This window comes from Tursiops truncatus, chromosome 13, assembly GCF_011762595.2.
Source record: "Tursiops truncatus isolate mTurTru1 chromosome 13, mTurTru1.mat.Y, whole genome shotgun sequence".
In the NCBI taxonomy this organism is placed as follows: Eukaryota; Metazoa; Chordata; class Mammalia; order Artiodactyla; family Delphinidae; genus Tursiops; species Tursiops truncatus.
In genome coordinates, this window is record NC_047046.1 from 15,280,661 (window position 1) to 15,292,702 (window position 12,042).

The 12,042-nt window shown below is 44.8% G+C and overlaps 1 protein-coding gene across 10 annotated transcripts in view; it reads right to left on the bottom strand.

The window, feature by feature from the left end:
• The window catches only part of RPH3A (rabphilin 3A), a 285,353-nt gene that overhangs the window by 132,624 nt on the left and 140,687 nt on the right, over nt 1-12,042 (bottom strand). The window contains exon 1 of one of the 10 annotated variants that reach the window (XM_073790167.1): nt 1,404-1,486. The exons of the other annotated variants lie outside the window; for them this stretch is intronic. The gene's annotated coding sequence lies outside the window, so the exon portion shown is untranslated. Of the gene's footprint in view, nt 1-1,403; nt 1,487-12,042 lie in introns of those variants that run through there. 10 annotated transcript variants of the gene reach the window in all.

Sequence of the window (12,042 nt, forward strand, 5' to 3'; positions counted from 1 at the left end):
AAATTACCCACAATCCCACACTCTACCCCCCAAAGAGCGAATCTCAAAATTGGGGTGCATACCCTCACTTACAAAAGCAGCTCCAATCTTTACGTACTATTTTAAAACCCAATTTTGTCCCTCTTAATATGTAAACAATATCTTTGCATGTCATAGTACAATATACGTCATCATTTTAATGACCGCCCAATATATTACATCACATTTTTTACACTGTAATTGGTATAACAGAGACCCTATTGTTGCACATTTACATAGTTTCCAATTTTTTGCCATTGTAAATAATGGTGCAAAGAAAATTCTCATACGTATATTTTTAGGCATTTATCTGATTATTTACTGAGGGTAAATTCCTAGAAGTTTAATTTGCTGAGTGAAGAAGCTTACACACTCTGAAGGCTTCTGATCCTTGTGACCACATTTTCTCTCCATAACAGGAGTCATCATTAGCATTATCAGTTATTGAGCATGGACTTCAGGCCAAGTCTTTCATTCCTTCTGAACAATCCTATGAGGCTGGTGTTTTTATTATCTCTCATTCTACAGATGGGGAAACTGAGGCTTGAGGGGTATATAACCTCTCAACATCACACAACTAAAAACTGGCAGAGCCAGAAATAAAAACCAGATCTGTTTATCTCCAAAGGTCAAGCTCACAGTCACAGCACTTTGCTGCCTGATGCTAATATGGTTTCCAGAATAGTCCTATCATTTCATCATCCACCCAACAGTGCATGAGAAAGCCCACGTCCTCACTTATTTCCCCCTTCGCCCAAACTGAGTAGTCTCATTTGAATCATGTAGGGAGTATGCAGTTGCAAGCAACAGAAAATGCAACTCTAACTGGCTTAAATAATAGTGATTAATTGGCTCAAATAACCGCAAGTCCTACCGAAGGCTAAGTGTCAAGGACAGCTTCATTCGGCAGCACAATGGTGAGACCAAGGTTCAGGTTTTGTTCCTTCTCCCTGTCTCCTAGGGTGCTGGCTTCACCCTCCACTGACTCTCCTTCATGGTCTCAAGATAGCCCCGACGACTCCCAAGGCTGTGTGCTTTATTCCCCAAGTCTGGACAGGAAAGAGAAGGTTGACTTTGGAAGTCCTCTTCGGAAGAGTGGGAAAGATTCCCCAGATCCTCTAGCTTCTCAGTGGCCTGAATTGCCCCAGATGCTCATCTTGAACCAGTAACTGTGCCCAGGGGGTAGGATTATGATGATGAGTTTAGGCCTGAGCTACATATTTCCATTCCTAGATCCCAGAGTGGGAGTTGATTTAGCTTCCTCTAAGGGCTAAAGAGAAAAGGTGTGGAATGAAAGTCAGGACACGTATCAAGAGAAGGAAGGTTGGATTTGGGGGATGGTAGCATACACTCTTATGCCCCACCCATCTCCTCTTGGGCCTTACCATTGTCGTGCACCATACATGCCACTCTATCCTTGCTCATGGCAGGGAGGAGTTTCAGGGAATTAACATCCCCAGGGAGCAGCCTGCAACCAATAATGATAGAGAAGGTGTATAAATACCCCAGCTGCCTCACCCCTTAGGTGGGTCATCATGTTCTACAGTAGCTCTCAGAGTTCTTCAATGGGATTAAGCTCCAGTTGCCCACAGTAATAACTGACTGGTGACCCAGTCTTTTTTGATCCCTTCTCTTCCGTTCTCATATTCCCACTGACCTCCCAATGTTTCCTGGGACCGCCTCTCAAATAAACCACTTACGCCTGACTCCCTCACTTGGGGTCTGTGTCTGGGGAACCCAAACTAAGACAGTTAATGCAACTGCAAAGTCCACTACATTAATGTTTTTGGTCTTTGTCTAATTTAAGCACATTCTACAAAGATAAAAGTGCAGTGTTACTATGGAAGATAGATGTTCATGTGGCAGCTCTCCACACTGATGAAAGAACAATATCTACCCCTAAGCTACCTCCTTCACCTTCAGTGTGAAGGAGAAAGGAGGCCCCCTTCCTTCAGAAGCCACTTTGCATGCACAGCTACCTCAACAGTGACCAGACAAGAATGCATTATTAAGCACCCCATCGCGAGGCTGTCACGCAGATATAAACATCTGGACTCCTTGGTGAGATTCCTTTAGGAAAAAGAGAAAGAACTCTAAAAACTGACTGAGCCCATGGTAGATTGGGGTTTTTTAATATATCTCTTTCTGGGAGTGTTTGCTATACACAAACTATAAGTCTGGTGGAGAGGTAAAAAGGAAGCCCTTCCTCAAAAGATGCCACACATTAATTTTTAAGTTCGCTCCCAGAAGATGTCTCCTTTTGCACCTGTTAATGTGATTTGTATGACAATCATTTATATATAATTAATTGTCATGTAGCTTTTTGCATGGCTGGATGCAGCATTGGCAAGTGGCTGATTTCTATCTGAAAAAGATGTGTGAGCAGCTTTCTTTCAGGGATGAGCCATAAACTAAGCAGATTTCTAGCTCAGAAATGGTCCTTTTTGAAGAGAAAAACCTCTAGACTCTTTAAAATGGGGCCCAATTCTCTGAGTCTGAGAGTAGGAAAGGAAGTAAAAGATGATTGAATTCAACTGCCTCCTTTTACAGATGAGAGAACTGAAGGCCAGGAAAGAGAAATCTCTAAGTTTACTAAGTGAGGTAGTACAGAGCCAAAGCATCCTAACTCCCAGCTCAGTGTTTGTCCCACTAAGCCCTATGCGCACACCCAGAGCACTGATGAAACAGACAAAACATAGTTCTGTTCCCAGTAGGCAGGGCTGCAGGCTGTTCGACCAAATGGATTGAAGGCAGAGGCAGGAATAATGCCTGGCCTAGAATGACCTTGAAAACACATCATATTCTCTCTCTCTCTCTCTCTCTCTCTCTAGCTCAGAGGAGATTAATTCTGGGATGAACTGGAATTCTTGAGATAACACACAGAAGGTTACTTAGACCAAGAGTAGCAAATGTAAATGCCTTTAAGCTCCACATAGGCAATGGGCGAAGGAGATGGGAGGTGAACCTCAGGGAGTGGAGGGGCCTGGCAAACATGCGAGCCCTTGCCCATCTCAACCATCCCAGCACTGACAGACTACCTAAATTTTTTGAGAGACCACAAGTCCAAAGTGTGATATGAAAAAGTGTTACATAATATCTTCCAGCTTTTAAATCTTGGTAACTGACATAATTTTTTAAATAAAAGATTTAAGCTCCATACCAGCCAAACAAAACACATCATCTCCCAGAATATCCGTTTGTAACTGCTGGCACAGGGTAATACCACCTGGCGGCAGATCTGGTCATTTCTTCATTCAAACATGCATTCTATGTTGGGGTTCAACAGCTGTGATTCTTATATCTTTCTACACTTTAGAATCACCTCGGAAGCTTAAAAATCCCAGGTCTTACATTATGCCAATCACACCAGAATGTTCAGGAGTGAGAGCCAGGCATCAGGATGTTTTAAATACACCTGGATGATTCCAGTGTGCAGGCAAGTTTGGGAATAGCTGCTCTACAATGAGCCAGGCTGTGGGCTAGCTACTAGGGACACAAGGATGACCAGGACAGACATATTCCCTGTCCTCACAGGGCTTATAGCTCAGTGAGGGATTCAAGCAGATAACCAGATGTGGCCACAGCTGCTAGCTATCCACCAAACCTGTTCCCCTCCCCACCATCTTCCAGGGCGCATGCTGGACTAAATTTCCCATCATCCTTCACAGGTAGATGGAGCCACGAATCTGAATTCTGGCCAATAGCATGTGAGCAGAAGCCACCTGTGTCACTTCCAGGGGTGACCCATGAAACACGCCAGATCTGCACTTCTATGTTCCTTGATCCCTGTTGCCACGTGTTGAGGATGGCGGAGCCACTGTCAGCCCAGGTGAATGGGTCTGTGACTGTGAGGACCACTTATTGACCTAGATCAGTCACCTCTGAACTACTGTTACAATCTTGTTACAACAGCCCAACAAATACAGCAAGCAATTATAATAAAGACTATGACAGCAATAGCATCAGATGCTGTGGGAGCACAGATCCAGATAAGGGGGGGCAGAGATCAGGGAGGGCCTCCTGCTTATTCACACACTCATTCATTCAACAAATACTTCCTGAGCACTTACCTTGCACCAGGCACTGTTCTAGATGCAATTACTGAAATCAGTAAGCAATTAATGAAATCAGTAAAGAAGTTATCGTCATACAAATCCCTTTTAAAAGTTGCAAGGGGGACTTCCCTGGTGGCACTGTGGTTAAGAATCCGCCTGCCAATGCAAGGGACACTGTTTCAATCCCTGGTCCGGGAAGACCCCACATGCTGCAGAACAACTAAGCCTGTGCACCACAACTACTGAGCCCGTGCGCCACAACTACTGAAGTCCACATACCGCAACTACTGAAGCCCACGCGCTCTACGGCCCACACGCTGCAACTACTGAGCCCGCGTGCTGCAACTACTGAAGGCCACACGCCTAGAGCCCATGCTCTGCAAGAAGAGAAACCACTGCAATGAGAAGCCCGTGCACCACAACAAAGAGTAGCCCCGCTCACTGCAACTAGAGAAACCCACGCGCAGCGACGAAGACCCAACACAGCCAAACATAAATAAATAAATAAGAATTTAAAAGTTGCGAGGGATACAGCAGTGAAGGAAAGACTCAAAAATCCCTGTCCTCTTGGAGTTTAGGCTCTTCAAAGTATAAGGTGGCATTTAAATTCAGACCTAAGGATGAATAAGGCAGGCAGAAATCTGGGGAGAGGCCACAGATATCGGTGCTCCTGGAAAGGGGAAAAACGTGTCACGCAACAGCCATGACGGTGGGAGAAGGTGGTACTTTGGGGGAGTTTCCAGTAATTGGGGGTGGCTGAGCACAGAGCGGGAGGCTGGGGGTGATGAGACAGAGACAGGGGGAGACTGAGACCAAGAGAAATCCAGAGAGACAGAAAAAGAAACTGGCAGAAACAGAGAGATGGAGACAGAGCAAGGCAGAGAAACTCTCAGAGATAGAAACAGACAAAGACAGAGCCAGAGAAACAGCAGACCAGAAAGATAGAAAGATCTGACAGGGACAATGTGACAGCATTGCAGGGCCACCTCCCCCTGATCCCACACCCTCGCAGGCCTTATTTGTACATGGGAGACAGATGTCCAATTTACTTAAGCTTGCCTTGCTTTGTTGAGAAGGTAAATATTTGATCTCCTGCAACTCCCAGAGATTTCTCCTCTATGAAAAGAGCACCTTTAATTAGCCTCAGAGCAAGCCCCTGCTTGGCTGGGGCAGAGCCAGCAGTGAGGTTTGTAATTCACAGCCTGGGGCTTGGGTTGAGGGATAGAGGGCAGGAGTGGGCGTCAGGAGACTTGAGTTCTAGACCCTCTCTGACTCTGGGCGGCTGTGGGGTCTGCGCCTCAGTTTCTTCATTTGTAAAATGAGTGAGTACTTTCCTACTCTGGCATTTTGTGGCAGCACTTACTGAGGTCTGTGATCCTATATTTAACTGTGAGATTGTTTAATGGATGTTTTTCACAGGAGAGCTTGAGAGCAGTCTTATTCACAGATGAACACATTGTAGGTGTTCAAGAGCATTGACTTGTTAAAGGAAGGAAGGAGGAGGGGGGAAGAGGGATAGAAGGAAGGAACGAAGAATGTAGGGAGAGAGGGAGGGAGGAAAGAAGGGAGGGACGGAGGAAGGGAGGAGGAGAGGGAGGAAGGGAGGGAGGAAGAAAGGAAAAGATGTTAAAGACATAACGAGTACTATGGCAAGGAAGAACAGGATACAAGGGGATTGAACCTCACCTGGATTAAATCTTTAGGAAGAGAAAGCCAGCAGGATGGGTCTAAAATAGCCTTGCTGCATTCCCCAGGGAAGCTCATAAATTTTGTGCCCCTTGTAGAGGCACCCACAGTTCCACAACCACAAACAGAGGAAGGAGAGACTGGCACATAGAGGTGGCCACCCCCCAGGAAACCACAGAGTTTGGTGGCCACCCCCCACCCCCCCACCCCTGCCCACAGTGACAGGCTAAGTGACAGTGATGTCCTGGAGGAGAATGGTGTGAGCAGCCTGGCTCCTAGACATTCTGGAACCAGCCCAAGCTTCCCCAGGGCTTGATGATGGTTCCGAAAAATCCCCAAACGTTCGCTCCTCTCCCTCCTCCTTCTTAGGGCGGAAGTCTGGGAATTTGCTCCTTTCTAGCTAAAACCGAATACTTCTGGACAGTGAGAGGACTTTGGATTTTCAAAGGATAAAAGAGGTGAATTGGTAATGGGAAAAAATGAGGAAGTGACAGCACATCTGGGAAAACAACCAGTTGGGAGATCAAATTCATAAAGACTGGGATGGCTCCATGAGCCCATTTCAATAAAGCAAATGTGAATAAATGAATAAACGGGGAGAAAAGAAGCTCCTCCTTATAGGAGAATGCAACAATGAAATGTAAAAGGAATGATGGAGTTAGAAAACCTTCAGTGGATGCTAAAACTAAGAGGTAAACATTGATGAATAGCAAGAGATTTACATAGCCTCAAAGTTATCTCCCCACAATTGACTTATTAATTGATTACAAAGGGGAAAATAGTAACCTTACAGTGGAGAAACCTGTTGACCATGTTAACCAAGTGATCAAGGTGACCCTCACCAGGAGCAGGACAAGCCGACAGCATGCACCTCCCGATACAATGCACTGAGAATTCAGCACCACATCTGCATTATTCCTGCTGAAAGTACACAGCCTGACTCTTGACAACAGTGAAGCATCAGGGAAGCCCAGACTGAGGGACAGTCTACAAAATAACAGGCTTGAATGCTCTGAAGGTGTCAAGGTCAAGAAACAGAGGAGGGCCGAGGAGTTACTCCAGAATAGGGAAGGCTGAAAAGACATGAAAACTCAATGTAATGCAGAATCCTAGATTGGATTCTGGACAGAGAATGAAAAGATATTACTGAGACAGTTGACAAAATTTGAAAATGGATTGTGGATTAGATAATAATGTTAGAGAGATGTTAAATTTCCGGCTTTTGAAAATTGAATTGTGGTTATGTAAGAGAACACCCTTTTTCCTGCAATACACACTGAGGTATTTAGTGGTTTAAAAAAAAACTAGAAGAATCTGAACATTAAAGCAGAGGGTAAGGGCTGGTTTTAGGGGTGGGGGGGAACTTCAAATCCCAGCTCTATTATACCCTGGCTATGCGATCTTGGGCAAGCCACCTGACTCTCTGAGCCTCGGTTTCCTCATTTCTAAAATGAGACTACCGATGGTACCTGGCTTCATGGGATTTTTGTGCAGGTTTGATGAGGTAACCCACTGCAAGGCCTGAGCACAGTCTCTGGTGCATAAGGATATTAGAGGCAGCTCTAAAGCTAAACATCTCAGAGTTGGATGAGATCCTCAGTGTTTCAGTCTAACTTCCAAATGTGGGTCTCACTGGGAAATGCCCTCCAAGCAAAGCAGCAAGGTTCTATATATGACTGAGAAAGACAGAGTTAGTAGTGCCCTAGTGTAATCCTTTTGTTTTACAAATGAGGAAACTGAAGCCTAGAACTGTCAAGATCAAGTGGTTTTGCCAAGTTCAGTCTGAGTCACTAAAAATTTAATTAACACATACTATGTGCAAGGCCAGCGCTAGCCACTGTGGGAGTTTCCAAGATAATCAGGCTCAAAGACTGAGTGTGAAAGCTTGTGTGTGCCATTATTAGAAAGTGCTGACGAAGGCACACCAGAAGGAAATCTCACCCACATCTCCCCATGAAATCTCACCAGTCCCCAGACCTGCATCTTTATCCTGGATTGTCCGGGTGAGCCCTGAATGTAATCGCAAGGGGGAGGCAGAGGGAGATTTGACTCCAGAAGAGGAAGTAGGAGAGGAAATGACAAAAGCAAGAGGTTGCAAAGATATGACTGTTGGCTGTGGGCTCTGAGAATATGGGTAGAAGCTGGAAAAGACAGGAAATGTATTCTCCCCTAGAGCTTCCTGCCAACACCTTGATTTTAGCCCCATGAGACCCATTTTGGACTTCTGGGCTGCATGACTCTAAGATAATAAATCTGCATTGTTTCAAGCCGCTAAATTTGTGATAATTTGTTACAGCAGCCATAAGAAACTAATACGCATGCATCGTGCCACCCCACAGCTCCCTTGTTCCTCACAGCACTGTGATGTCAGGAGCGGTATTTACCCAACAAAGAACCCAACTTCCTCCTTCAGACCTGGAGGGATAATGACACCCCCCACACACACACACACACACTGATGATAACCCCCAGGATACAGCACTATTTCCTAATGATTTCTCCAACTCTGCTCACAGTTTGGGAAATAGCCCTAAATTAAAATAGCTCCTTGAGTAACCCAGTCTGAGAATGCCAACTGTTTCTTGCTGGAACCCTGACTGTTACAGACTCTGAAGAAGTCCAAAGGTTCATCCCTAGACTTCTGCACATTCTAGAACATTCTCACCCCTAGATTTCCACACATCCCAGAGGCTAATTTCCTCACAGTCCTCTCAGCATCCTGGCTCCTGGTGCTGTAGATGCTTCCTCAAATACATGAACATTATAGACTTTTTATATTGGTATCCTTGTCACCTCTTCAAATCCTCAAAAGAATATACCCACAGCAAGAATTTCTTAACAATGTAATCTTTAACTGAATATTCCACAGGGGGCACAAAGAAGAGGTGTACATCACAGCAACATGAACAGTGGTTGGGGGTCACTGTAGACATCACCACTCCCAAAACATAACAGAGAAGAACAAACCTGACTCCATGTTGCATCTATTCTTTAGCTCTAACTTTTGTGCTCCACTGCCTGTGCTTAATCGTGCTGGCTCTGCACCTTTGTCTCCTCAGTCAGTAAAAGAATGTTACCTGTAGCCTGAAATATACATAATAGCCCTTTCTCAAGGCTCTGCCTCCTAGGCTTGACCTTTAAAGGCATAACACCTTCCATTCATATAGAGATAAAAAGTTGCATAACAGAAAATAACATTTGCCCTGTTGAAGGTTTATAGAAACATTGTGACCAAACCTATGTGGAGAGCTACAGGAACAAAGGATTATCACATCCCCTCTGGGGTCTGGCTGGCAGCAAGAAGTCTGCACCAGCCACACCCCCTCCCCTTTTAGTATAAAAGAATCCTAAATTGGGTAAGATGGTTCTTTGGGACACTAGTCCTCCATCTTCTCAGTCTCCTGGCTTTGCAAATAAAGTCCCTATTCCTTGCCCCAATACCTTGTCTCTCAGCTTATTGGCCTGTCCTGTGGCTAGCAGTAAGAGCTTAGATTCGGTAACAAAAAGATTTATTGGGCTCTCACTTGGGTCTTCAAGTGCCCCATGCCTCTGTCCGACTTGCTGAGGCACCTCTTCTCCTCCTCCTGTCTCTTTCCTCCTACATCCTCCTTAAAGCTTTGGAGTAAGTCCTGCAACATGTGGACAGAAAGCTCATCCTCTCCCCCAAACACTCATTCGAACAATTTTTTAAATAAAAACAGCTCTATGCCTATGAGGAATTCCAGTGGGAGGAAAGACGTTTTTCACCTTCAGTGCGAAAGTAGCATGAGTTTGGAGGCTAGAAGCAAAACAAAATGAGAGAAAATGAGAAGAGAGAGATTAAGAAGCAAGGAACTTTAGCAACATGGCAGCAGGTGGGAGCCCAGGAAGAAAGACAATTGATGAGAAAGTCCATGTAGTGGGAGAGGCTAAGGAAATGTACAACACTGAACATTTTATTTCAACCTGTTTTCTATTCTGTTTTGAGCTCTGGTCCAGCTCAGACACGCTCAAAACTTCAGTAAAAAGTCCATTACACACAACTCACCTATTTTGGTAATTCTTTAAGGCATAGAGGAGAGGGAGTGTGTTCAAAGCACAGCAAAGAGAAAACAACAGCTTCAGGCGGCAAGACACATGGCACATGAAGCCACTTAGAACTCCAAACAAGAAGTGATCAAGAGTACAAAAGCCCTCTGAGAATTCTCAGATATACCCAAGAAGGCATTGGGCTTCCCACAATACATGGGATGGGAGCTTGGGCCATTTTCATTTTGATTTTAAAGGGACAAGTAGCCCCCAAAGTGTGGAGGAACAAGAGACATCCAAATGGTACATGCAGGTGGCACTTTCAGACTTCGAACTTGAGCATTAATGGTCAAGGCCTCACAATCATAATGCAAAGTAGAGATGTGTCTGAATCTCTGCTGAACTGGGGTGTTAATTACACGTCCGTGAGATAGAGACAGTCAGTGAGAAGGCTAAAATTAGCCAGCAATCTGATATGTTGACACTTGGCATCAGTAACTGAAGCTTCTATGAAAGACGTATTTATGAGATGAGCTTATGTTTCATGATGACATGCAGGCTTTCAGGAGCCCCAAGAAATTCTGAAAGTTCAGCATTTTCTCTGTATCCACCTGTCTATGCATGGTGGTAAGAAAAGCTGCTGGCTTGCCCCCTCCTTGAGGTGGAGAAGGGAAGAAAAAGAAAGGGGCAAAGACATTAGATTAAACCCCAAGTCTTAGTCACTGGAATGTGTTTTTCTGGAGACATTAATATGTATACCCAGAACCAATGCTTTTCAGAAAAGTAAAGCAAAATAAGGCTCTGTGGCTAACTATAGAATTAATTGTGCTTAAACTGCTGAAACTCTTGCCTAGGGTCTCCGAGCTGGGAAAACCATTCTTATTTTATGCCAGAAACTGAACCAAAGGTTTAACTAAAATTATCTCATTTAATCCTCACAAATGCATTACATCGTAGGTACTATTATTATTACCATTTTACAGATAGGGAAACCAAGGCTCAGAGAAGTGAAGTTACTTAGCTTGTGTCTCAGTCAGGATTTTAGGTATTTACAACAGAGAGAATTTAACGCAGGAAATTGGTTACATGAGTGAAGAGGGAGCAAGGATGGTGAGGCTGCCCAGAGATTAGCGATAGCAGAAAGATGCTCTACTCCTAGGCTAGAGGGATGGAGGGAGGAGGTCGTATTTCCAGGCCCCTGGGAATAGGTTCAGCTGGCAGAAGCTGGAATCTTGAAGGAAGCAGAGGAGGAGGGGGAGAAACACCCTAGTTTCTCCCCTCCTCCCACATTTTAGTGTAACGCCAATGCCTCCCATTGGCCAGACCCAGCAGGAAGCCAGCTAACAAGGAAGTCTGGGAAATGTAGCCCATAGGGATGAGCTCCCAGGACCAGGAGCACTAGTAAGTGCCTTAGCCACAATTTGACCCAGGTCTGCACCATCCCAGTAAATCACAGCTCCTTTCATGGAAGAACACAGCAGCCAACTTTAAATTTCTTAAGGGTAGCACCTTAGTCCCACATGGAAACAGGGGAGGCTCAGATGACCCTCCTAGATTCTGAGCAATGCTCCCTATAGACGCAAGGGAGTCACTCAGAGTCATGCGTTCCAACCCCGTCTCAAAGGACAGCTCCTTGTGTGACTTTAAAAAAATATTTTCACCTCTCTGAGCCTCCGTTTTCTCCTCTGGAAAATGGATAATAGAAATACACAACCTCACAAAGTTGATTTAAAATTTACAGAGCACCTGGCTCACAGCAAGTATTCCAAAAATTGGACCTAATTATACCACCACTACCATCAATATTATGTAGCCTACTCTCAGGATTATCATTTTATTTACAGGCAGGGGGGCTCTCATGAGGAGAAGACTGGCAGAGAAGAAAAATTCATTTCTCAGTCACGTCTACAGAGCTGTCCTGGGCATTCTCTCAGAGACCCCTCTGCTATCAAGCAGACTTACTCAAGCTGACTAACAGTTACAACCAGCTCCCAGGAAAGAATAACTAGGGATGCTGTAAATTCTGTTTATTCTGGCTTCGTCTACTTAGTGAGTGCATTTACCTCACGCTGTGGCCCTCCTTTGCTTTCCTTAGAAAATTATTCACTAGGAAGGAAAGAGAAAGCCAAACACCTAAAGCAAAGAAACCCAACTCCCAGAACCTGCAGATCTGTTGCGAGCGTTTACTTTAGAAGGGAAACAGGGAAACACAAGGCACCATTAAGAGAATGAAATGTATGAGGTGGGGACATTCAGCACGAAGCTGCCTGAACTG